Raw genomic sequence first — 25,024 nt, forward strand, 5'->3', positions numbered from 1 at the left:
GGCAGCACAGCATGGAGAGGAGGTGACCAGCCTCTGTGGAGAAAGAAGTGCTTCGGGACTATTTAGAAAAGCTGGATGAGCACAAATCCATGGGGCCGGATGCGCTGCATCCGAGGGTGCTAAAGGAGTTGGCGGGTGTGATTGCAGAGCCACTGGTCATTATCTTTGAAAATTCATGGCCATTGGGGGAGGTCCCAAATGACTGGGAAAAGGCTAATGTAGTGCCCATCTTTAAAAGAGGGAAGAAAGAAGGAGGATCCGGGGAACTACAGGCCAGTCAGCCTCACCTCAGTCCCTGGAAAAATCATGGAGCAGGTCCTCAAGGAATCAATTCTGAAGCACTTAGAGGAGAGGCAAGTGATCAGGAGCGGTCAGCATGGATTCAGCAAGGGCAAGTCACGCCTGACTAACCTAATTGCCTTCTGTGAGGAGAGAACTGGGTCTGTGGATGAGGGAAAAGCAATGGATGTGTTCTTCCTTGACTTTAGCAAAGTTTTGATACGGTCTCCCACAGTATTCTTGTCGGCACGTTCAAGACGTTTGGGCTGGATGAATGGACTATAAGGTGGACTATAAGCTGGCTCGGTCCTCGGGCTCAACGGGTAGTGAGCAATGGCTCCACGGCTAATTGGCAGCCGGTCTCAAGCGGCGTGCCCCAAGGCTCGGTCCTGGGGCCAGGTGTGTACAATATCTTCGTTAAGGATCTGGAGGATGGCGTGGACTGCACTCTCAGCAAGTTTGCAGATGACGCTAAACTGGGAGGAGCGGTCGATACGCTGGAGGGTACGGCTAGGCTACAGAGGACCTAGACAAATTGGAGGATTGGGCCGAAAGAAACCTGATGAGGTTCAACAAGGACAAGTGCCCAGTCCTGCACTTAGGACGGAAGAATCCCGTGCACTGCTCCAGACTAGGGACCGAATGGCTAGGCAGCAGTTCTGCAGAAAAGGACCTAGGGGTTACAGTGGACGAGAAGCTGGATAGGAGTCGACAGCGTGCCCTTGTTGCCAAGAAGGCTAACGGCATTTTGGACTGTATACGTAGGGGCATTGCCAGCAGATCGAGGGATGTGGTCGTTCCTTCTCTTCGACGTTGGTGAGGCCTCATCTGGAGTACCGTGTCCGGTTTTGGGCCCCACACTGCAAGAAGGATGTGGAAAACTGAAAAGAGTCCAGCATAGGGCAACAAAAGTGATTAGGGGGCTGGAAGACATGATTTATGAGGAGAGGCTGAGGGAACTGGGATTGTTTAGTCTGCAGAAGAGAAGAATGAGGGGGGAATTGATCGCTGCTTTCAACTACCTGAAAGGGGGTTCCAAAGAGGATGGATCTAGACTGTTCTCAGTGGCACCAGATGACAGAACGAGGAGCACTGGTCCCAAGTTGCAGTGGGAAGGTTTAGGTTGGATCTTAGGAAAACCCTTTTCCACTAGGAGGGTGGTGAAGCACTGGAATGGGTTCCCTAGGGAGGTGGTGGAATCTCCTTCCTGAGAGGTTTTTAAGGTCAGCCTTGACAAAGCCCTGGCTGGGATGATTTAGATGGGGATTGGGTTGGACTAGATGACCTCCTGAGGTCCCTTCCAACCCTGATATTCCATGATTTGAAGCTGTTCCCGTGTATCAAGGTGAGCTGCAGCTCAGCGAACCCCAAGGATCTGAGCGAGGCGAGCTACTTTGCAGCAGAGGCAGACCAAGCAGCAGGTACAACGCGGGTCGCACCGGCCGGCAGATAGAATCTCATGCAAGATCCCGGCTCCTGTTCCTTTGCAAAGTGTGTGCGTTTGCTCGGGTTTTAGCTGTGGGCCAAGTGCCCTCTGGCTTCTCGTCCGGGCTCCGTCCTCCATGCGCCTGGGCATCAGCGGGACTGTCTCAGGAGAGCAGCTGCCCCATCCCAATCTCCGCCCAGCCGGGGAAGGAGCAGAGGCAGCCCGGAGAAAAGACTCCTTTGAGCGCCGGAGACGGACGCAGCATCTTATTTGCATAGCCACAGTGCATTGCGTGCAGCGAAGCGAGTCCCTGGTCGAGGGGCTGGTTTTGCTCCCTGTGTCCCCGGTTTCGATGATCCAACTCGGGCTGCCAATCGGTTCAATTCCATTTCCTCTGAAAGCTAGCGGTGTAGCGGGCTGGGAGAGTAGTCACCCTGACTTTGGGAGCGTAGGCGGTTGCCCCGGCAGCGCCTCTGCCACGTGTTCTACATGCTCTGCTTTCTCTTCAGTTCGTATAAATCTTTCGCCTTTTACTAAAGATTTCCGTGGAGAGGAATGTTGATGAGTTTGTAGCCAATTTTTTAAGGCTTTGCTTTGGCAAGGCTGTTGCCCGCTGTGAGAAAAACAGAAGAGTGCTTCCTGAGCTGGTGTCACTGGCTGAAGCTTTTCTATAGTATGAAAAAAGTATAGTAGGGGGCACCTGGCATTGGCTGCTGTCAGCAGACAGGATACTGGGCTAGGTCTTTAACTTGGACGGGTAGCTGGGAAGACGGTCAATCAGACAGAACCCGTTGGACAAACCTTTTCATTTCCTTGTTATTGCCTGACTCCTTTAATTCTTTTCCTTTTCCTTATTTCTCAGCAGACCGACTAGCCACCAGATTTGGGTGCTAGCAGAGGGACCTGACGAGCTCCTTCTTTCGGCAGCGTTGAACATGCCAAGGCACAGTCAGATTCTGGATGCTCATCTGAATGTAACGCCTAGCTCTCACCTTTATTTCTGTTTCTTAGCTCTTGGGCCATCGATCTTTGGTCTGACCCGTGGGATCCCTGCATTAGGAGAGATGGCTAATTAATGAGCCCATAAACCTTGGAAATCAAATGAAACCTGAAGTCCGTAGAAGACCTCGAAAGGCCCTTGGGGGGTGGAGTGCGAGCTGAGGAAGAGTTCCTGCACAGCTTACTCCATTCTCGTTTTCCTGTCCTGAGCGGAAAAGCCAGGAAGCAGCTCCGGGTAGGGAGGGGATACCATATGTGTGCAGTGGTTAGACAGGAAACAGCAAGGAACTGGACTCGTATGGAGTGAAACTGTAAGCATCTTCTGTATGCCTGATGACTGCAGGTTTGAGAGAGTTATGTGGAAGTGGAGGCTTTCGGTGGGCTTTCAGAGGAAATGTAATGGAAAGGCAGCCGAAAGTGGAATCCCAGGTTTTTAAACAATCCTCCACTAACACACCAAACAGCTCAGGTCTAGTTACTCATTGAAAATTAGAATAAAGTTACAGCAAGATTTCATCATAAATGAAGTGAAACCCTAAAGATTTCAGAACACAACTGCTATAAGGAGCCAGAGGGAAGCAATACAAAGTCAACCTTGCCTCAGAGAAAGGCAGTTAAACAATTTCTCTTTTTTAAAGCAGCATAATCTCCCCAAACGGAAGGGCACTGTTCCTGGAGAAGGGTCCTGGAGAGGGTTTTCCTCGTTGGTGCCGGCCATCCACCTCCCCGAAAGGCGGGAGCTAGGTCGACGGAAGAATTCTTCCGACCAAGGCGCGGACTGATGTAGCCGCCGATGACGTTCCCCGTGCAGCCCAGGCCCGAGGGTCGGTGCGTGCTGAACAGTTAAGTCAAAACAGCTCCGTCCGTCAGAGGTGTGCAAAAGGGAAAACCCGCTCCTGGGCGACACGGCCACGCCGCCCTAACCCGCAGCGTAGCTAAAGGGCATTCGGGGAGGCGGTGGGTGGGCCTCAGCGACGGAAAGCCCTCCTCCAGCATGGGGTTGTGACAGCCTAGTCTCCGTAGCACAGACAGGGTGGCCACCAAGAGACAGGAACAGACAGCGAAAGCCAAAGCGGCCCCAGGGCAGGGGGCGAGGCTGCCTGTTGGACGAGGAGACCAGGTGGGACAGGCGTTTTGGACAGGCCGTCCTCCCGTCAAAGGAGGAAGAGCCCAAGAAGAAGGGCCGGGCAAGAAGCTACAAGCAGGGAAAGAAGCAGAGCAGGCAGGCAGGCAGCTCCCCTTAGAGCCAAGGAAGGCACCAGTCCAAGCCCCCCAAAAGCAGACTAGAGAGCAGATCAGCTGCAAAAGACCAGGGAAAGCCAAGAACACAGAGAGACCCAAGTAAAGGTTCAGAGCTGAGCTTTGCTTACAAGGAGGAACGTGTGACAAAGATACCTAGAAGTACAGGGCCTGTGGAAAAGAGCACTCCCAAAGGCCCAGAATAATAACTGCTTTCCTGAGAATCTGCTTTGCAGTGCACTAAGCCTAAACAGCCCACTGTCAGTTGTCTGTTGTTCAAACCAATCACCAGGGGAGAGCGCGAACGCAGTCCCCCACTACCACAAATTATGCAGTCGAGTTTCCCGCATTTGGGGAAATCGCAGGGGTCAGCACACCCGCAGTGCAATGGATGAGCCTCACCCTGAGAAAACCACCTTCGTGATCATGGTATCTCCCTGCCAGGTAAGTATGAGTTCCTGCTGCCCGCCGCCGCCCCCTCGCCGCCCGCGCACTTATAACACACGGGCGGACCGCGCCCCACCGCCGGCCTCGCCCCCACCGGCCCACACTGCCGACAGCTGCCCCGACGTGGCCCCCGGAGACCGTCCCTTCCCCACGCCGAGCTCCCGGTGCCAAAGTCGGGCCCTGCCTGGCAGCCTGCGTCCGCTCCCACGATGCTCTGCTCGCACACAGATCTGCATACCTGCTCACGCGGCTCCGCCTCCGCTCGGGCCCCTCCCCCTGCCCGCCCGGGCCGCCGCTCTTGCGTGCTCAGCTCTTTGAGCTCAGATGGGGTGTAGTGCTCAGATCGAGTGCGACAGACCTTAACTTTGCCATGTGAGGGTCATTCTATCCCCATTACCTGGCTTGCTTATTTATACCTATGACTGTCTTTAACTGTTGTATGCGTGATGTACCCTCACTGCTTGCTGACTGTATCTTGAACTCACCCACAGTATACCCCACATTGGGGACATTGCACACTGTATAAGTTATGTGCTGTCCAATACCAAAGTATTAGCATCCCCCTATACTCTGGATGTCACCCCTGATGACCAGTAACTGATGTTACAAACTCTCTGTATTATCTATTCTTAAACATTTTCTAATAAACATTTAAAACTAAAATTGCCCTATACTCTGTATGTCACCCCCGATGACCAATATCTGACATTTCAACTCTCTGTATCGTTCATTTTCAAATATTTTCTAATAAACTTTTAAATCTTGGCCTATCCAAGGCCGTGATCAAGTGTCTTGATGTTTTTGGTCTTTTGGCCTCGAGATGAAAACCTTGTCTGTGTCTTGGGACCCTTGAGGTAAAAAATTATCTAAGTTGTAGCGGGTCCCGTCCCGGGAAGCCAGGCCATCGGAGAGACGACGTGGCCCACCTGCTGCTGCGGAAAGAGTGCAGCTTGCATTTCGCTTCTCTCTCGCTCTCTCCCCACCGGAAGTTGGTCCAATACAAGAATGACCTCCCCTGCCTTGTCTCACGTCAGTTTCTCCTCAGGGCAGAAGGTCGGGTGTTGTCAGCCACTCTCCAGAAACTGGACGGCCACTGATCCCTTTGTTACCTGCCAAGTGAGGCTGAGTGCACTGGCAGGCAGCGCCATTTGAAGAAGTGGAAGATTGACAAATGACCAGGAGGAGTATAAAAATAGTGCTCAGGCACGCAGGAGTGAAATCAGGAAGGGCAACTCACGCTTGGAGTTGCAGCTAGCAAGAGATGTTAAGAGTAACAACAAGAAGGGTTTCTTCAGGGATGTTAGCAACAAGAAGAAAGTCAAGGAAAGTGTGGGCCCCTTACAGAATGAGGGAGGTGACCTAGTGACAGAGGATGTGGAAAAGCTAATGTACTCAATGCTTCCCCACCCTCCCCTTCGTGATTTTGTCTTCACGAACAAAATCAGCTCCCAGACTGCTGCTCTGGGCAGCACAGCATGGAGAGGAGGTGACCAGCCCTCTGTGGAGAAAGAAGTGCTTCGGGACTATTTAGAAAAGCTGGATGAGCACAAATCCATGGGGCTGGATGCGCTGCATCCGAGGGTGCTAAAGGAGTTGGCGGGTGTGATTGCAGAGCCACTGGTCATTATCTTTGAAAATTCATGGCCATTGGGGGAAGTCCCAAATGACTGGGAAAAGGCTAATATAGTGCCCATTTTTAAAAGAGGGAAGGAAGAAGGAGGATCCGGGAACTACAGGCCAGTCAGCCTCACCTCAGTCCCTGGAAAAATCATGGAGCAGGTCCTCAAGGAATCAATTCTGAAGCACTTAGAGGAGAGGCAAGTGATCAGGAGCGGTCAGCATGGATTCAGCAAGGGCAAGTCACGCCTGACTAACCTAATTGCCTTCTGTGAGGAGAGAACTGGGTCTGTGGATGAGGGAAAAGCAATGGATGTGTTCTTCCTTGACTTTAGCAAAGTTTTTGATACGGTCTCCCACAGTATTCTTGTCGGCAAGTTCAAGAAGTTTGGGCTGGATGAATGGACTATAAGGTGGACTATAAGCTGGCTAGGTCCTCGGGCTCAACGGGTAGTGATCAATGGCTCCACGTCTAATTGGCAGCCGGTCTCAAGCGGCGTGCCCCAAGGCTCGGTCCTGGGGCCGGTTGTGTACAATATCTTCGTTAAGGATCTGGAGGATGGCGTGGACTGCACTCTCAGCAAGTTTGCAGATGACGCTAAACTGGGAGGAGCGGTCGATACGCTGGAGGGTACGGCTAGGCTACAGAGGGACCTAGACAAATTGGAGGATTGGGCCAAAAGAAACCTGATGAGGTTCAACAAGGACAAGTGCCCAGTCCTGCACTTAGGACGGAAGAATCCCGTGCACTGCTCCAGACTAGGGACCGAATGGCTAGGCAGCAGTTCTGCAGAAAAGGACCTAGGGGTTACAGTGGACGAGAAGCTGGATAGGAGTCGACAGCGTGCCCTTGTTGCCAAGAAGGCTAACGGCATTTTGGACTGTATACGTAGGGGCATTGCCAGCAGATCGAGGGATGTGGTCGTTCCCTTCTCTTCGACGTTGGTGAGGCCTCATCTGGAGTACCGTGTCGGTTTTGGGCCCCACACTGCAAGAAGGATGTGGAAAAACTGAAAAGAGTCCAGCATAGGGCAACAAAAGTGATTAGGGGGCTGGAAGACATGATTTATGAGGAGAGGCTGAGGGAACTGGGATTGTTTAGTCTGCAGAAGAGAAGAATGAGGGGGGAATTGATCGCTGCTTTCAACTACCTGAAAGGGGGTTCCAAAGAGGATGGATCTAGACTGTTCTCAGTGGCACCAGATGACAGAACGAGGAGCAATGGTCCCAAGTTGCAGTGGGGAAGGTTTAGGTTGGATCTTAGGAAAACCCTTTTCCACTAGGAGGGTGGTGAAGCACTGGAATGGGTTCCCTAGGAGGTGGTGGAATCTCCTTCCTGAGAGGTTTTTAAGGTCAGCCTTGACAAAGCCCTGGCTGGGATGATTTAGATGGGGATTGGGTTGGACTAGATGACCTCCTGAGGTCCTTCCAACCCTGATATTCCATGATTTGAAGCTGTTCCCGTGTATCAAGGTGAGCTGCAGCTCAGCGAACCCCAAGGATCTGAGCGAGGCGAGCTACTTTGCAGCAGAGGCAGACCAAGCAGCAGGTACAACGCGGGTCGCACCCGGCCGGCAGATAGAATCTCATGTGCAAGATCCCGGCTCCTGTTCCTTTGCAAAGTGTGTGCGTTTGCTCCGGGTTTTAGCTGTGGGCCAAGTGCCCTCTGGCTTCGTCCGGGCTCCGTCCTCCATGCGCCTGGGCATCAGCGGGACTGTCTCAGGAGAGCAGCTGCCCCATCCCAATCTCCGCCCAGCCGGGAAGGAGCAGAGGCAGCCCGGAGAAAAGACTCCTTTGAGCGCCGGAGACGGACGCATCTTATTTGCATAGCCACAGTGCATTGCGTGCAGCGAAGCGAGTCCCTGGTCGAGGGCTGGTTTGCTCCCTGTGTCACCGGTTTCGATGATCCAACTCGGGCTGCCAATCGGTTCAATTCCATTTCCTCTGAAAGCTAGCGGTGTAGCGGGCTGGGAGAGTAGTCACCCTGACTTTTGGGAGCGTAGGCGGTTGCCCCGGCAGCGCCTCTGCCACGTGTTCTACATGCTCTGCTTTCTCTTCAGTTCGTATAAATCTTTCGCCTTTTACTAAAGATTTCCGTGGAGAGGAATGTTGATGAGTTTGTAGCCAATTTTAAGGCTTTGCTTTGGCAAGGCTGTTGCCCGCTGTGAGAAAAACAGAAGAGTGCTCCCTGAGCTGGTGTCACTGGCTGAAGCTTTTCTATAGTATGAAAAAAGTATAGTAGGGGGCACCTGGCATTGGCTGCTGTCAGCAGACAGGATACTGGGCTAGGTCTTTAACTTGGACGGGTAGCTGGGAAGACGGTCAATCAGACAGAACCCGTTGGACAAACCTTTTCATTTCCTTGTTATTGCCTGACTCCTTTAATTCTTTTCCTTTTCCTTATTTCTCAGCAGACCGACTAGCCACCAGATTTGGGTGCTAGCAGAGGGACCTGACGAGCTCCTTCTTTCGGCAGCGTTGAACATGCCAAGGCACAGTCAGATTCTGGATGCTCATCTGAATGTAACGCCTAGCTCTCACCTTTATTTCTGTTTCTTAGCTCTTTTGGGCCATCGATCTTTGGTCTGACCCGTGGATCCCGGCATTAGGAGAGATGGCTAATTAATGAGCCCATAAACCTTGGAAATCAAATGAAACCTGAAGTCCGTAGAAGACCTCGAAAGGCCCTTGGGGGGTGGAGTGCGAGCTGAGGAAGAGTTCCCTGCACAGCTTACTTCTCCATTCTCGTTTTCCTGTCCTGAGCGGAAAAGCCAGGAAGCAGCTCCGGGTAGGGAGGGGATACCATATGTGTGCAGTGGTTAGACAGGAAACAGCAAGGAACTGGACTCGTATGGAGTGAAACTGTAAGCATCTTCTGTATGCCTGATGACTGCAGGTTTGAGAGAGTTATGTGGGAAGTGGAGGCTTTCGGTGGGCTTTCAGAGGAAATGTAATGGAAAGGCAGCCGAAAGTGGAATCCCAGGTTTTAAACAATCCTCCACTAACACACCAAACAGCTCAGGTCTAGTTACTCATTGAAAATTAGAATAAAGTTACAGCAAGATTTCATCATAAATGAAGTGAAACCCTAAAGATTTCAGAACACAACTGCTATAAGGAGCCAGAGGAAGCAATACAAAGTCAACCTTGCCTCAGAGAAAGGCAGTTAAACAATTTCTCTTTTTAAAGCAGCATAATCTCCCCAAACGGAAGGGCACTGTTCCTGGAGAAGGGTCCTGGAGAGGTTTTCCTCGTTGGTGCCGGCCATCCACCTCCCCGAAAGGCGGGAGCTAGGTCGACGGAAGAATTCTTCCGACCAAGGCGCGGACTGATGTAGCCGCGCCGATTTACGTTCCCCGTGCAGCCCAGGCCCGAGGGTCGGTGCGTGCTGAACAGTTAAGTCAAAACAGCTCCGTCCGTCAGAGGTGTGCAAAGGAAAACCGCTCCTGGGCGACACGGCCACGCCGCCCTAACCCGCAGCGTAGCTAAAGGGCATTCGGGGAGGCGGTGGGTGGGCCTCAAGCGACGGAAAGCCCTCCTCCAGCATGGGGTTGTGACAGCCTAGTCTCCGTAGCACAGACAGGGTGGCCACCAAGAGACAGGAACAGACAGCGAAAGCCAAAGCGGCCCCAGGGCAGGGGGCGAGGCTGCCTGTTGGACGAGGAGACCAGGTGGGACAGGCGTTTTGGACAGGCCGTCCTCCCGTCAAAGGAGGAAGAGCCCGAGAAGAAGGGCCGGGCAAGAAGCTACAAGCAGGGAAAGAAGCAGAGCATGCAGGCAGGCAGCTCCCCTTAGAGCCAAGGAAGGCACCAGTCCAAGCCCCCCAAAAGCAGACTAGAGAGCAGATCAGCTGCAAAAGACCAGGGAAAGCCAAGAACACAGAGAGACCCAAGTAAAGGTTCAGAGCTGAGCTTTGCTTACAAGGAGGAACGTGTGACAAAGATACCTAGAAGTACAGGGCCTGTGGAAAAGAGCACTCCCAAAGGCCCAGAATAATAACTGCTTTCCTGAGAATCTGCTTTGCAGTGCACTAAGCCTAAACAGCCCACTGACAGGTGTCTGTTGTACAAACCAATCACCAGGGAGGCGCGAACGCAGATCCCCACTACCACAAATTATGCAGTCGAGTTTCCCGCATTTGGGGAAATCGCAGGGTCAGCACACCCGCAGTGCAATGGATGAGCCTCACCCTGGGAAAACCACCTTCGTGATCATGGTATCTCCCTGCCAGGTAAGTATGAGTTCCTGCTGCCCGGCCGCCGCCGCCTCGCCGCCCCGCACTTATAACACGGGGCGGACCGCGCCCCACCGCCCACACTGCCGACAGCTGCCCCGACGTGGCCCCGGAGACCGTCCCTTCCCACGCCGAGCTCCCGGTGCCAAAGTCGGGCCCTGCCTGGCAGCCTGCGTCCGCTCCACGATGCTCTGCTCGCACACAGATCTGCATACCTGCTCACGCGGCTCCGCCCCTCCGCTCGGGCCCCTCCCCCTGCCCGCCCGGGCCGCCGCTCTTGCGTGCTCAGCTCTTTGAGCTCAGATGGGGTGTAGTGCTCAGATCGAGTGCGACAGACCTTAACTTTGCCATGTGAGGGTCATTCTATCCCCATTACCTGGCTTGCTTATTTATACCTATGACTGTCTTTAACTGTTGTATGCGTGATGTACCCTCACTGCTTGCTGACTGTATCTTGAACTCACCCACAGTATACCCCACATTGGGGACATTGCACACTGTATAAGTTATGTGCTGTCCAATACCAAAGTATTAGCATCCCCCTATACTCTGGATGTCACCCCTGATGACCAGTAACTGATGTTACAAACTCTCTGTATTATCTATTCTTAAACATTTTCTAATAAACATTTCAAACTAAAATTGCCCTATGCTCTGTATGTCACCCCCGATGACCAATAGCTGACGTTTCAACTCTCTGTATTGTTCATTTTCAAATATTTTCTAATAAACTTTTAAATCTTGGCCTATCCAAGGCGGTGATCAAGTGTCTTGATGTTTTTGGTCTTTTGGCCTCGAGATGAAAACCTTGTCTGTGTCTTGGGACCCTTGAGGTAAAAAATTATCTAAGTTGTAGCGGGTCCCGTCCCGGAAGCCAGGCCATCGGAGAGACGACGTGGCCCACCTGCTGCTAGGGAAAGGTGCAGCTTGCATTTCGCTTCTCTCTCGCTCTCTCCCCACCGGAAGTTGGTCCAATACAAGAATGACCTCCCCTGCCTTGTCTCACGTCAGTTTCTCCTCAGGGCAGAAGGTCGGGTGTTGTCAGCCACTCTCCAGAAACTGGACGGCCACTCGATCCCTTTTGTTACCTGCCAAGTGAGGCTGAGTGCACTGGCAGGCAGCGCCGTTTGAAGAAGTGGAAGATTGGACAAATGACCAGGAGGAGTATAAAAATATTGCTCAGGCACGCAGGAGTGAAATCAGGAAGGGCAACTCACGCTTGGAGTTGCAGCTAGCAAGAGATGTTAAGAGTAACAACAAGAAGGGTTTCTTCAGGGATGTTAGCAACAAGAAGAAAGTCAAGGAAAGTGTGGGCCCCTTACAGAATGAGGGAGGCGACCTTGTGACAGAGGATGTGGAAAAAGCTAATGTACTCAATGCTTCCCCACCCTCCCCCTTCGTGATTTTGTCTTCACGAACAAAATCAGCTCCCAGACTGCTGCTCTGGGCAGCACAGCATGGAGAGGAGGTGACCAGCCCTCTGTGGAGAAAGAAGTGCTTCGGGACTATTTAGAAAAGCTGGATGAGCACAAATCCATGGGGCCGGATGCGCTGCATCCGAGGGTGCTAAAGGAGTTGGCGGGTGTGATTGCAGAGCCACTGGTCATTATCTTTGAAAATTCATGGCCATTGGGGGAGGTCCCAAATGACTGGGAAAAGGCTAATGTAGTGCCCATCTTTAAAGAGGGAAGAAAGAAGGAGGATCCGGGAACTACAGGCCAGTCAGCCTCACCTCAGTCCCTGGAAAAATCATGGAGCAGGTCCTCAAGGAATCAATTCTGAAGCACTTAGAGGAGAGGCAAGTGATCAGGAGCGGTCAGCATGGATTCAGCAAGGGCAAGTCACGCCTGACTAACCTAATTGCCTTCTGTGAGGAGAGAACTGGGTCTGTGGATGAGGTAAAAGCAATGGATGTGTTCGTCCTTGACTTTAGCAAAGTTTTTGATACGGTCTCCCACAGTATTCTTGTCGGCAAGTTCAAGAAGTTTGGGCTGGATGAATGGACTATAAGGTGGACTATAAGCTGGCTAGGTCCTCGGGCTCAACGGGTAGTGATCAATGGCTCCACGTCTAATTGGCAGCCGGTCTCAAGCGGCGTGCCCCAAGGCTCGGTCCTGGGGCCGGTTGTGTACAATATCTTCGTTAAGGATCTGGAGGATGGCGTGGACTGCACTCTCAGCAAGTTTGCAGATGACGCTAAACTGGGAGGAGCGGTCGATACGCTGGAGGGTACGGCTAGGCTACAGAGGGACCTAGACAAATTGGAGGATTGGGCCGAAAGAAACCTGATGAGGTTCAACAAGGACAAGTGCCCAGTCCTGCACTTAGGACGGAAGAATCCCGTGCACTGCTCCAGACTAGGGACCGAATGGCTAGGCAGCAGTTCTGCAGAAAAGGACCTAGGGGTTACAGTGGACGAGAAGCTGGATAGGAGTCGACAGCGTGCCCTTGTTGCCAAGAAGGCTAACGGCATTTTGGACTGTATACGTAGGGGCATTGCCAGCAGATCGAGGATGTGGTCGTTCCCTTCTCTTCGACGTTGGTGAGGCCTCATCTGGAGTACCGTGTCGGTTTTGGGCCCCACACTGCAAGAAGGATGTGGAAAAACTGAAAAGAGTCCAGCATAGGGCAACAAAAGTGATTAGGGGGCTGGAAGACATGATTTATGAGGAGAGGCTGAGGGAACTGGGATTGTTTAGTCTGCAGAAGAGAAGAATGAGGGGGGAATTGATCGCTGCTTTCAACTACCTGAAAGGGGTTCCAAAGAGGATGGATCTAGACTGTTCTCAGTGGCACCAGATGACAGAACGAGGAGCAATGGTCCCAAGTTGCAGTGGGAAGGTTTAGGTTGGATCTTAGGAAAACCCTTTTCCACTAGGAGGGTGGTGAAGCACTGGAATGGGTTCCCTAGGGAGGTGGTGGAATCTCCTTCCTGAGAGGTTTTTAAGGTCAGCCTTGACAAAGCCCTGGCTGGGATGATTTAGATGGGGATTGGGTTGGACTAGATGACCTCCTGAGGTCCTTCCAACCCTGATATTCCATGATTTGAAGCTGTTCCCGTGTATCAAGGTGAGCTGCAGCTCAGCGAACCCCAAGGATCTGAGCGAGGCGAGCTACTTTGCAGCAGAGGCAGACCAAGCAGCAGGTACAGCGGGTCGCACCCCGGCCGGCAGATAGAATCTCATGTGCAAGATCCCGGCTCCTGTTCCTTTGCAAAGTGTGTGCGTTTGCTCCGGGTTTTAGCTGTGGGCCAAGTGCCCTCTGGCTTCTCGTCCGGGCTCCGTCCTCCATGCGCCTGGGCATCAGCGGGACTGTCTCAGGAGAGCAGCTGCCCCATCCCAATCTCCGCCCAGCCGGGGAAGGAGCAGAGGCAGCCCGGAGAAAAGACTCCTTTGAGCGCCGGAGACGGACGCAGCATCTTATTTGCATAGCCACAGTGCATTGCGTGCAGCGAAGCGAGTCCTGGTCGAGGGCTGGTTTTGCTCCCTGTGTCCCCGGTTTCGATGATCCAACTCGGGCTGCCAATCGGTTCAATTCCATTTCCTCTGAAAGCTAGCGGTGTAGCGGGCTGGGAGAGTAGTCACCCTGACTTTTGGGAGCGTAGGCGGTTGCCCCGGCAGCGCCTCTGCCACGTGTTCTACATGCTCTGCTTTCTCTTCAGTTCGTATAAATCTTTCGCCTTTTACTAAAGATTTCCGTGGAGAGGAATGTTGATGAGTTTGTAGCCAATTTTTTAAGGCTTTGCTTTGGCAAGGCTGTTGCCCGCTGTGAGAAAAACAGAAGAGTGCTCCCTGAGCTGGTGTCACTGGCTGAAGCTTTTCTATAGTATGAAAAAAGTATAGTAGGGGGCACCTGGCATTGGCTGCTGTCAGCAGACAGGATACTGGGCTAGGTCTTTAACTTGGACGGGTAGCTGGGAAGACGGTCAATCAGACAGAACCCGTTGGACAAACCTTTTCATTTCCTTGTTATTGCCTGACTCCTTTAATTCTTTTCCTTTTCCTTATTTCTCAGCAGACCGACTAGCCACCAGATTTGGGTGCTAGCAGAGGGACCTGACGAGCTCCTTCTTTTCGGCAGCGTTGAACATGCCAAGGCACAGTCAGATTCTGGATGCTCATCTGAATGTAACGCCTAGCTCTCACCTTTATTTCTGTTTCTTAGCTCTTTTGGGCCATCGATCTTTGGTCTGACCCGTGGGATCCCTGCATTAGGAGAGATGGCTAATTAATGAGCCCATAAACCTTGGAAATCAAATGAAACCTGAAGTCCGTAGAAGACCTCGAAAGGCCCTTGGGGGGTGGAGTGCGAGCTGAGGAAGAGTTCCTGCACAGCTTACTTCTCCATTCTCGTTTTCCTGTCCTGAGCGGAAAAGCCAGGAAGCAGCTCCGGGTAGGGAGGGGATACCATATGTGTGCAGTGGTTAGACAGGAAACAGCAAGGAACTGGACTCGTATGGAGTGAAACTGTAAGCATCTTCTGTATGCCTGATGACTGCAGGTTTGAGAGAGTTATGTGGGAAGTGGAGGCTTTCGGTGGGCTTTCAGAGGAAATGTAATGGAAAGGCAGCCGAAAGTGGAATCCCAGGTTTTTAAACAATCCTCCACTAACACACCAAACAGCTCAGGTCTAGTTACTCATTGAAAATTAGAATAAAGTTACAGCAAGATTTCATCATAAATGAAGTGAAACCCTAAAGATTTCAGAACAAAACTTCTTTAAGGTGCCAGATTTAATCAATACAAAGTCAACCTTGCCTCAGAGAAAGGCAGTTAAACACTTTCTCTTTTTTAAAGCAGCATAATCTCCCCAAACGGAAGGGCACTGTTCCTGGAGAAGGGTCCTGGAGAGGGTTTTCCTCGTTGGTGCCGGCCATCCACCTCCCGAAGGCGGGAGCTAGGTCGACGGAAGAATTCTTCCGACCAAGGCGCGGACTGATGTAGCGCGCCGATTTACGTTCCCGTGCAGCCCAGGCCCGAGGGTCGGTGCGTGCTGAACAGTTAAGTCAAAACAGCTCCGTCCGTCAGAGGTGTGCAAAGGAAAACCCGCTCCTGGGCGACACGGCCACGCCGCCCTAACCCGCAGCGTAGCTAAAGGGCATTCGGGAGGCGGTGGGTGGGCCTCAGCGACGGAAAGCACTCCTCCAGCATGGGGTTGTGACAGCCTAGTCTCCGTAGCACAGACAGGGTGGCCACCAAGAGACAGGAACAGACAGCGAAAGCCAAAGCGGCCCCAGGGCAGGGGGCGAGGCTGCCTGTTGGACGAGGAGACCAGGTGGGACAGGGGTTTTGGACAGGCCGTCCTCCCGTCAAAGGAGGAAGAGCCCGAGAAGAAGGGCCGGGCAAGAAGCTACAAGCAGGGAAAGAAGCAGAGCAGGCAGGCAGGCAGCTCCCCTTAGAGCCAAGGAAGGCACCAGTCCAAGCCCCCCAAAAGCAGACTAGAGAGCAGATCAGCTGCAAAAGACCAGGAAAGCCAAGAACACAGAGAGACCCAAGTAAAGGTTCAGAGCTGAGCTTTGCTTACAAGGAGGAACGTGTGACAAAGATACCTAGAAGTACAGGGCCTGTGGAAAAGAGCACTCCCAAAGGCCCAGAATAATAACTGCTTTCCTGAGAATCTGCTTTGCAGTGCACTAAGCCTAAACAGCCCACTGTCAGTTGTCTGTTGTTCAAACCAATCACCAGGGAGAGCGCGACGCAGTCCCCACTACCACAAATTATGCAGTCGAGTTTCCCGCATTTGGGAAATCGCGGGTCAGCACACCCGCAGTGCAATGGATGAGCCTCACCCTGAGAAAACCACCTTCGTGATCATGGTATCTCCCCTGCCAGGTAAGTATGAGTTCCTGCTGCCCGGCCGCCGCCCGCCCTCGCTCGCCCCGCACTTATAACACACGGGGCGGACCGCCGCGCCCCCACCGGCCCACACTGCCGACAGCTGCCCCGACGTGGCCCCCGGAGACCGTCCCTTCCCCACGCCGAGCTCCCGGTGCCAAAGTCGGGCCCTGCCTGGCAGCCTGCGTCCGCTCCCACGATGCTCTGCTCGCACACAGATCTGCATACCTGCTCACGCGGCTCCGCCCCTCCGCTCGGGCCCCTCCCCCTGCCCGCCCGGGCCGCCGCTCTTGCGTGCTCAGCTCTTTGAGCTCAGATGGGGTGTAGTGCTCAGATCGAGTGCGACAGACCTTAACTTTGCCATGTGAGGGTCATTCTATCCCCATTACCTGGCTTGCTTATTTATACCTATGACTGTCTTTAACTGTTGTATGCGTGATGTACCCTCACTGCTTGCTGACTGTATCTTGAACTCACCCACAGTATACCCCACATTGGGGACATTGCACACTGTATAAGTTATGTGCTGTCCAATACCAAAGTATTAGCATCCCCCTATACTCTGGATGTCACCCCTGATGACCAGTAACTGATGTTACAAACTCTCTGTATTATCTATTCTTAAACATTTTCTAATAAACATTTCAAACTAAAATTGCCCTATGCTCTGTATGTCACCCCCGATGACCAATAGCTGACGTTTCAACTCTCTGTATTGTTCATTTTCAAATATTTTCTAATAAACTTTTAAATCTTGGCCTATCCAAGGCGGTGATCAAGTGTCTTGATGTTTTTGGTCTTTTGGCCTCGAGATGAAAACCTTGTCTGTGTCTTGGGAACCTTGAGGTAAAAAATTATCTAAGTTGTAGCGGGTCCCGTCCCGGGAAGCCAGGCCATCGGAGAGACGACGTGGCCCACCTGCTGCTAGGGAAAAGGTGCAGCTTGCATTTCGCTTCTCTCTCGCTCTCTCCCCACCGGAAGTTGGTCCAATACAAGAATGACCTCCCCTGCCTTGTCTCACGTCAGTTTCTCCTCAGGGCAGAAGGTCGGGTGTTGTCAGCCACTCTCCAGAAACTGGACGGCCACTCGATCCCTTTTGTTACCTGCCAAGTGAGGCTGAGTGCACTGGCAGGCAGCGCCGTTTGAAGAAGTGGAAGATTGGACAAATGACCAGGGAGGAGTATAAAAATATTGCTCAGGCACGCAGGAGTGAAATCAGGAAGGGCAACTCACGCTTGGAGTTGCAGCTAGCAAGAGATGTTAAGAGTAACAACAAGAAGGGTTTCTTCAGGGATGTTAGCAACAAGAAGAAAGTCAAGGAAAGTGTGGGCCCCTTACAGAATGAGGAGGCGACCTTGTGACAGAGGATGTGGAAAAAGCTAATGTACTCAATGCTTCCCCACCCTCCCCTTCGTGATTTTGTCTTCACGAACAAAATCAGCTCCCAGACTGCTGCTCTGGGCAGCACAGCATGGAGAGGAGGTGACCAGCCCTCTGTGGAGAAAGAAGTGCTTCGGGACTATTTAGAAAAGCTGGATGAGCACAAATCCATGGGGCCGGATGCGCTGCATCCGAGGGTGCTAAAGGAGTTGGCGGGTGTGATTGCAGAGCCACTGGTCATTATCTTTGAAAATTCATGGCCATTGGGAGGTCCCAAATGACTGGGAAAAGGCTAATGTAGTGCCCATCTTTAAAGAGGGAAGAAAGAAGGAGGATCCGGGGAACTACAGGCCAGTCAGCCTCACCTCAGTCCCTGGAAAAATCATGGAGCAGGTCCTCAAGGAATCAATTCTGAAGCACTTAGAGGAGAGGCAAGTGATCAGGAGCGGTCAGCATGGATTCAGCAAGGGCAAGTCACGCCTGACTAACCTAATTGCCTTCTGTGAGGAGAGAACTGGGTCTGTGGATGAGGAAAAGCAATGGATGTGTTCTTCCTTGACTTTAGCAAAGTTTTTGATACGGTCTCCCACAGTATTCTTGTCGGCAAGTTCAAGAAGTTTGGGCTGGATGAATGGACTATAAGGTGGACTATAAGCTGGCTAGGTCCTCGGGCTCAACGGGTAGTGATCAATGGCTCCACGTCTAATTGGCAGCCGGTCTCAAGCGGCGTGCCCCAAGGCTCGGTCCTGGGGCGGTTGTGTACAATATCTTCGTTAAGGATCTGGAGGATGGTGTGGACTGCACTCTCAGCAAGTTTGCAGATGACGCTAAACTGGGAGGAGCGGTCGATACGCTGGAGGGCGGATAGGCTACAGAGGGACCTAGACAAATTGGAGGATTGGGCTGAAAGAAACCTGATGAGGTTCAACAAGGACAAGTGCCCGGTCCTGCACTTAGGACGGAAGAATCCCGTGCACTGCTCCAGACTAGGGACCGAATGGCTAGGCAGCAGTTCTGCAGAAAAGGACCTAGGGGTTACAGTGGACGAGAAGCTGGATATGAGTCGACAGCGTGCCCTTGTTGCCAAGAAGGCTAACGGCATTTTGGACTGTCTACGTCGGGGCATTGCCAGCAGATCGAGGATGTGGTCGTTCCCTTCTCTTCGACGTTGGTGAGGCCTCATCTGGAGTACCGTGTCGGTTTTGGGCCCCACACTGCAAGAAGGATGTGGAAAAACTGAAAAGAGTCCAGCATAGGGCAACAAAAGTGATTAGGGGGCTGGAAGACATGATTTATGAGGAGAGGCTGAGGGAACTGGGATGGTTTAGTCTGCAGAAGAGAAGAATGAGGGGAGTTGATCGCTGCTTTCAACTACCTGAAAGGGGTTCCAAAGAGGATGGATCTAGACTGTTCTCAGGGGCACCAGATGACAGAACGAGGAGCAATGGTCCCAAGTTGCGGTGGGAAGGTTTAGGTTGGATCTTAGGAAAACCCTTTTTCACTAGGAGGGTGGTGAAGCACTGGAATGGGTTCCTAGGGAGGTGGTGGAATCTCCTTCCTGAGAGGTTTTAAGGTCAGCCTTGACAAAGCCCTGGCTGGGATGATTTAGTTGGGGATTGGGTTGGACTAGATGACCTCCTGAGGTCCCTTCCAACCCTGATAGTCCATGATTTGAAGCTGTTCCCGTGTATCAAGGTGAGCTGCAGCTCAGCGAACCCCAAGGATCTGAGCGAGGCGAGCTACTTTGCAGCAGAGGCAGACCAAGCAGCAGGTACAGCGGGTCGCACCCCGGCCGGCAGATAGAATCTCATGTGCGAGATCCCGGCTCCTGTTACTTTGCAAAGTGTGTGCGTTTGCTCCGGGTTTTAGCTGTGGGCCAAGTGCCCTCTGGCTTCTCGTCCGGGCTCCGTCCTCCATGCGCCTGGGCATCAGCGGGACTGTCTCAGGAGAGCAGCTGCCCCATCCCAATCTCCGCCCAGCCGGGGAAGGAGCAGAGGCAGCCCGGAGAAAAGACTCCTTTGAGCGCCGGAGACGGCCGGAGCATCTTATTTGCATAGCCACAGTGCACTGCGTGCAGCGAAGCGAGTCCCTGGTCGAGGGGCTGGTTTTGCTCCCTGTGTCCCCGGTTCCGATGATCCAACTCGGGCTGCCAATCGGTTCAATTCCATTTCCTCTGAAAGCTAGCGGTGTAGCGGGCTGGGAGAGTCGTCACCCTGACTTTTGGGAGCGTAGGCGGTTGCCCCGGCAGCGCCTCTGCCACGAGTTCTACGTACTTTGCTTTCTCTTCAGTTCGTATAAATCTTTCGCCTTTTACTAAAGATTTCCGTGGAGAGGAATGTTGATGAGTTTGTAGCCAATTTTTTAAGGCTATGCTTTGGCAAGGCTGTTGTCTGCTGTGAGAAAAACAGAAGAGTGCTCCCTGAGCTGGTGTCACTGGCTGAAGCTTTTCTATAGTATGAAAAAAGTATAGTAGGGGGCACCTGGCATTGGCTGCTGTCAGCAGACAGGATACTGGGCTAGGTCTTTAACTTGGACGGGTAGCTGGGAAGACGGTCAATCAGACAGAACCCGTTCAACAAACCTTTTCATTTCCTTGTTATTGCCTGACTCCTTTAATTCTTTTCCTTTTCCTTATTTCCCAGCAGACCGACTAGCCACCAGATTTGGGTGCTAGCAGAGGGACCTGACGAGCTCCTTCTTTTCGGCAGCGTTGAACATGCCAGGGCACAGTCAGATTCTGGATGCTCATCTGAATGTAACGCCTAGCTCTCACCTTTATTTCTGTTTCTTAGCTCTTTTGGGCCATCGATCTTTGGTCTGACCCGTAGGATCCCTGCATTAGGAGAGATGGCTAATTAATGAGCCCATAAACCTTGGAAATCAAATGAAACCTGAAGTCTGAAGAAGACCTCGAAAGGCCCTTGGGGGTGGAGTGCGAGCTGAGGAAGAGTTCCCTGCACAGCTTACCTCTCCATTCTCGTTTTCCTGTCCTGAGCGGAAAAGCCAGGAAGCAGCTCCGGGTAGGGAGGATACCATATGTGTGCAGTGGTTAGACAGGAAACAGCAAGGAACTGGACTCGTATGGAGTGAAACTGTAAGCATCTTCTGTATCCCTGATGACTGCAGGTTTGAGAGAGTTATGTGGGAAGTGGAGGCTTTCGGTGGGCTTTCAGAGGAAATGTAATGGAAAGGCAGCCGAAAGTGGAATCCCAGGTTTTTAAACAATCCTCCACTAACACACCAAACAGCTCAGGTCTAGTTACTCATTGAAAATTAGAATAAAGTTACAGCAAGATTTCATCATAAATGAAGTCAAACCCTAAAGATTTCAGAACACAACTGCTATAAGGAGCCACGAGGGAAGCAATACAAAGTCAACCTTGCCTCAGAGAAAGGCAGTTAAACAATTTCTCTTTTTTAAAGCAGCATAATCTCCCCAAACGGAAGGGCACTGTTCCCGGAGAAGGGTCCTGGAGAGGGTTTTCCTCGTTGGTGCCGGCCATCCACCTCCCCGAAAGGCGGGAGCTAGGTCGACGGAAGAATTCTTCCGACCAAGGCGCGGACTGACGTAGGCGCGCCGATTTACGTTCCCCGTGCAGCCCAGGCCCGAGGGTCGGTGCGTGCTGAACAGTTAAGTCAAAACAGCTCCGTCCGTCAGAGGTGTGCAAAAGGGAAAACCCGCTCCTGCGCGGCACGGCCACGCCGCCCTAACCCGCAGCGTAGCTAAAGGGCATTCGGGCAGGCGGTGGGTGGGCCTCAAGCGACGGAAAGCCCTCCTCCAGCACGGGGTTGTGACAGCCTAGTCTCCGTAGCACAGACAGGGTGGCCACCAAGAGACAGGAACAGACAGCGAAAGCCAAAGCGGCCCCAGGGCAGGGGGCGAGGCTGCCTGTTGGACGAGGAGACCAGGTGGGACAGGCGTTTTGGACAGGCTGTCCTCCCGTCAAAGGAGGAAGAGCCCGAGAAGAAGGGCCGGGCAAGAAGCTACAAGCAGGGAAAGAAGCAGAGCAGGCAGCAAGGCAGCTCCCCTTAGAGCCAAGGAAAGCACCAGTCCAAGCCCCCCAAAAGCAGACTAGAGAGCAGATCAGCTGCAAAAGAGCAGGGAAAGCCAAGAACACAGAGAAACCCAAGTAAAGTTTCAGAGCTGAGCTTTGCTTACAAGGAGGAACGTGTGACAAAGACACCTAGAAGTACAGGGCCTGTGGAAAAGAGCACTCCCAAAGGCCCAGAATAACAACTGCTTTTCAGAGAATCTGCTTTGCAGTGCACTAAGCCTAAACAGCCCACTGTCAGTTGTCTGTTGTTCAAACCAATCACCAGGGGAGAGCGCGAACGCAGTCCTCCACTACCACAAATTATGCAGTTGAGTTTCTCGCATTTGGGGAAATCGCAGGGGTCAGCACACCCGCAGTGCAATGGATGAGCCTCACCCTGGGAAAACCACCTTTGTGATCATGGCATCTCCCCTGCCAGATAAATATGAGTTCCTGCTACCCGGCCGCCGCCCGCCCTCGCTCGCCCCGCACTTATAACACACGGGGCGGACCGACCGCCGGCCTCGCCCACACCGGCCCCCACTGCCGACAGCTGCCCCGACGCATCCCCCGGAGCCCCTCCCTTCTCCACTCCGAGCTCCCGGTGCCAAAGTCGGGCCCTGCCTGGCAGCCTGCGTCCGCTCCCACAATGCTCTGCTCGCACACAGATCTGCATACCTGCTCACGCGGCTCCGCCCCTCCGCTCGGGCCCCTCCCCCTGCCCGCCCGGGCCGCCGCTCTTGCCTGCCCTGTAGTGGTAGCCGGGTCCCGTCCCGGGAAGCCAGGCCATCAGAGAGACGACGTGGCCCACCTGCTGCTGGGGAAAGAGCGCAGCTTGCATTTCGCTTCTCTCTCTCTCGCTCTCCCCCCAACGGCAGTTGGTCCAATACAGGAATGACCTCCCCTCCCCTCGCAAAAAACCCACCTTTCCAAACAGTCCTTCTTTCCCTGTCCCCTAATTTTGCTTTCACAACCTGGGACCATCTCCTCTCTTTGTCTCTCCCCCCCCACCAGGTAAAGCAGAGATGGAGGCAACTTCAGCCACTGGAGACAGCCCCAGCGAGCGCTGCAGCCGGCCCAGGGGCGGGGTGTGTTTGCAGACACAGGAAGGGAGCAGCTGGGAGCGGTGGGTGCTGGGAACAAGGAGGCAGGAGAACTAAGCCCAGAGATGGGACATTGGGCAGCTCCTGGGGCAGGGCTCTGGCACAGACGGGGCAGGGCAGCTCCTGGGGCGGGGCTCGGGCACAGCCCGGGGGGGGGGCAGCTCCTGGGGGCGGGGCTCGGGCACAGCCGGGGCGGGGCAGCTCCTGGGGCGGGGCTCTGGCACAGACGGGGCAGGGCAGCTCCTGGGGGCGGGGCTCTGGCGCAGCATGGGGGCGGGACAGCTCCTGGGGGCGGGGCTCTGGCACAGCCCGGGGGCGGGGCAGCTCCTGGGGGCGGGGCTCAGGCACATTGTGACGCAGGAGCCCGGGCTCAGCAGCTGCTCCCTGGTGGCCACGTGCTGCCAGCAGCGCTGGAGCCGCCCGGGCCGGAGCGGAGCCGCTGTTCTCAGCTGCAGCCAGGATCTGCCCCCGGCGCCGCTGGGCTCCAGGTGGGGACAGAGCCTGGGGCCCGGGGGTTCCCCGTTGTGTGGCTGGCGGGGGCGGGCGGGGAGAAGCCGGCGCTGCAGGCGGGGGAAGGGCAGTGGGGCAGGCGGGGGTTGAACGGTCTCTGCAGCTGGGAAAGTCCAGGGGGAGAGTGTGTGTGAGTCGGGGGGGAGATACCTGCCTCCTTCTCCTGTCTGTGCCACTTCCCTCCCCAGTACTGGTAACAAGTCTCTCTAGTTCTCCCCCTTTTCTCTCCCCTCACCACACAGGACCCTCAAACCCAAGGAGATTCCCTCGTTTTTCCTAAAATTGTTGACTCTCTAGTCTCTTATTTTTCCTGATTTTTTTTCTATAATTTTCAAATGTCAATTTAAATTCTCCTCATATTTGGGGGGCTTCGCCCCACCCCCCATTTCATCAGCAGCAATTCGTCTTTGTTTGGGTGGGAAATTGTTGCCCTGAGTCATTCCCCAAAAGGGATGGGGGTTCCTGGGTGCTGTTTGGGGGAGCCCTGAGACACAGCTCCCTCTGGGGTGGAGATGGGGTGGCCGTTCTCTGCCAGCCACAGGGCATGGCTGGGGCACCGGTGGGGAAGGAGGAACCAGTGTCCCCTATGGAGCCTGCCCAGCCCCTTTGGTTCTGCTCCTTTCTAGCATTTTGTTCAGAGACTTTATTACTGCAGAGGCTGAAAAACGTCTGTGGATTTACCCCTGGCAGGAGGGGTCAGGTTTGCACTGTAATAAAGAGATCAAGCATTTTCCAGCATGGCAGAGTCTAGGATGTCTGTCTGCAGGGAAAGGGCCTGGGGGAATTGTGATGTGAAATGAACTAAAGCCTGTTCTGAAACATCCACAACTGCCCTTCTCATCCTGCCAGGCTGCAGAATGACACCCACGTCTCCCGGTTCATCCCATCCTCCTATGGGACAGGGAAGGGAAATGGCTGCAGAGGATCCCATTCAGGTAGGGATTATTGGGGGTTATTGGTGGGTTCCTGCTGGAGGGAGAGTGACAGCAGATACACAGGAGGTGGGAGGCTTGGGCAGTCTGGTTTGGAGGTTGGAGCGGGGCAGGAAATTCACAGGGTGGAGAATGGGAGGAAGCCAGGGTGTAGCAAACCTGTTGGGACTTGTTTAATATGTGGCTTCCATTCTAGGAACAGACCCATGAGGATAGAAGGTGGAAATGCTCTGATTTGTGGAAGAGCAAAGAACACACCTAGGTGGGGCTAGGTAAAGGGAGCAGAATCCCAGTGCTGGAGCCTCACCCAACTAACCAGCAGTTGCTGTGAGATGTAGAGGGGCACCCACCAATGAGGCTTAGTCAGGGGTTCTCAACTGTTTTCTTTCTGAGGCCCCTCAACATGTTATAAAACCCCCACTGCCCTGCATATGCCTGGTTTTCTACACAGAAAAGCCAGGGCTGGTGTTAGGGGGTAGCAAACAGGGGTATTGCCTGGGGCCCCATGTGACAGGGACCCCCACAGAGCTAATTGCTCCAGCTTTGGCTTCAGCCCCTGGTGGCAGGGCTCATGGCCCCAGGCAGGGAGGTTTGGGCTTTCTGCCCTGGGCCCAAGCGAGTCTAACACTGGCCCTGCTTGGAGGAGCCCCTGAAACCAGCTCACAGCCCCTAAGAGGTCCAGGGACCCCTGCTTGAGAACCACGGCCTTAGGGGATATGCCCCTCCCCCATACCCAGCTCCAGGGCTGGCCTTAGAGAAAATGGCACCCTGGGTGAACTTGTATTTTGGTGCCCCCCATCCCCCCTGGCCCTCACGGGCTCCCCACCGTCACGTCCAGGCCCCGGTGCCTCCCTCTAGGGCTTAATTTGTATTGAAAGAGGTGCCAGAGCTCAGCCATGGCACAAATTAAGCACTGGCAGGGCGGCCTGATAGCGGCGGGTGCTGTCCGAGCGCCCAGCTCTGAAGGCCATGCCACCGCCAGCAGCAGCA

The 25,024-nt window shown here is 53.6% G+C and overlaps 8 non-coding genes across 8 annotated transcripts; 4 read left to right on the forward strand and 4 right to left on the reverse strand.

Annotated features, from left to right (window-relative positions):
• Positions 1 to 2,194: 2,194 nt before the first annotated feature.
• Positions 2,195 to 2,310, forward strand: LOC120376019. Its single transcript, XR_005586945.1, has one exon. It is a non-coding gene; the product is annotated as a U5 spliceosomal RNA (small nuclear RNA).
• Positions 2,311 to 4,232: 1,922 nt separating this feature from the next.
• On the reverse strand, positions 4,233 to 4,395 carry LOC120376196. The gene has a single exon (XR_005587103.1). It is a non-coding gene; the product is annotated as a U1 spliceosomal RNA (small nuclear RNA).
• Positions 4,396 to 8,047: 3,652 nt separating this feature from the next.
• LOC120376065 lies at positions 8,048 to 8,161 on the forward strand. The gene has a single exon (XR_005586988.1). It is a non-coding gene; the product is annotated as a U5 spliceosomal RNA (small nuclear RNA).
• Positions 8,162 to 10,086: 1,925 nt separating this feature from the next.
• Positions 10,087 to 10,246, reverse strand: LOC120376254. Its single transcript, XR_005587156.1, has one exon. It is a non-coding gene; the product is annotated as a U1 spliceosomal RNA (small nuclear RNA).
• A 3,636-nt stretch (positions 10,247 to 13,882) lies between these two features.
• On the forward strand, positions 13,883 to 13,998 carry LOC120376020. Its single transcript, XR_005586946.1, has one exon. It is a non-coding gene; the product is annotated as a U5 spliceosomal RNA (small nuclear RNA).
• Positions 13,999 to 15,922: 1,924 nt separating this feature from the next.
• On the reverse strand, positions 15,923 to 16,080 carry LOC120376275. The gene has a single exon (XR_005587175.1). It is a non-coding gene; the product is annotated as a U1 spliceosomal RNA (small nuclear RNA).
• A 3,644-nt stretch (positions 16,081 to 19,724) lies between these two features.
• Positions 19,725 to 19,840, forward strand: LOC120376055. Its single transcript, XR_005586979.1, has one exon. It is a non-coding gene; the product is annotated as a U5 spliceosomal RNA (small nuclear RNA).
• A 1,932-nt stretch (positions 19,841 to 21,772) lies between these two features.
• LOC120376257 lies at positions 21,773 to 21,936 on the reverse strand. The gene has a single exon (XR_005587159.1). It is a non-coding gene; the product is annotated as a U1 spliceosomal RNA (small nuclear RNA).
• Between the last annotated feature and the right edge of the window lie 3,088 nt (positions 21,937 to 25,024).

This window comes from Mauremys reevesii, linkage group 12 (assembly GCF_016161935.1).
Source record: "Mauremys reevesii isolate NIE-2019 linkage group 12, ASM1616193v1, whole genome shotgun sequence".
Classification (NCBI taxonomy): Eukaryota; Metazoa; Chordata; order Testudines; family Geoemydidae; genus Mauremys; species Mauremys reevesii.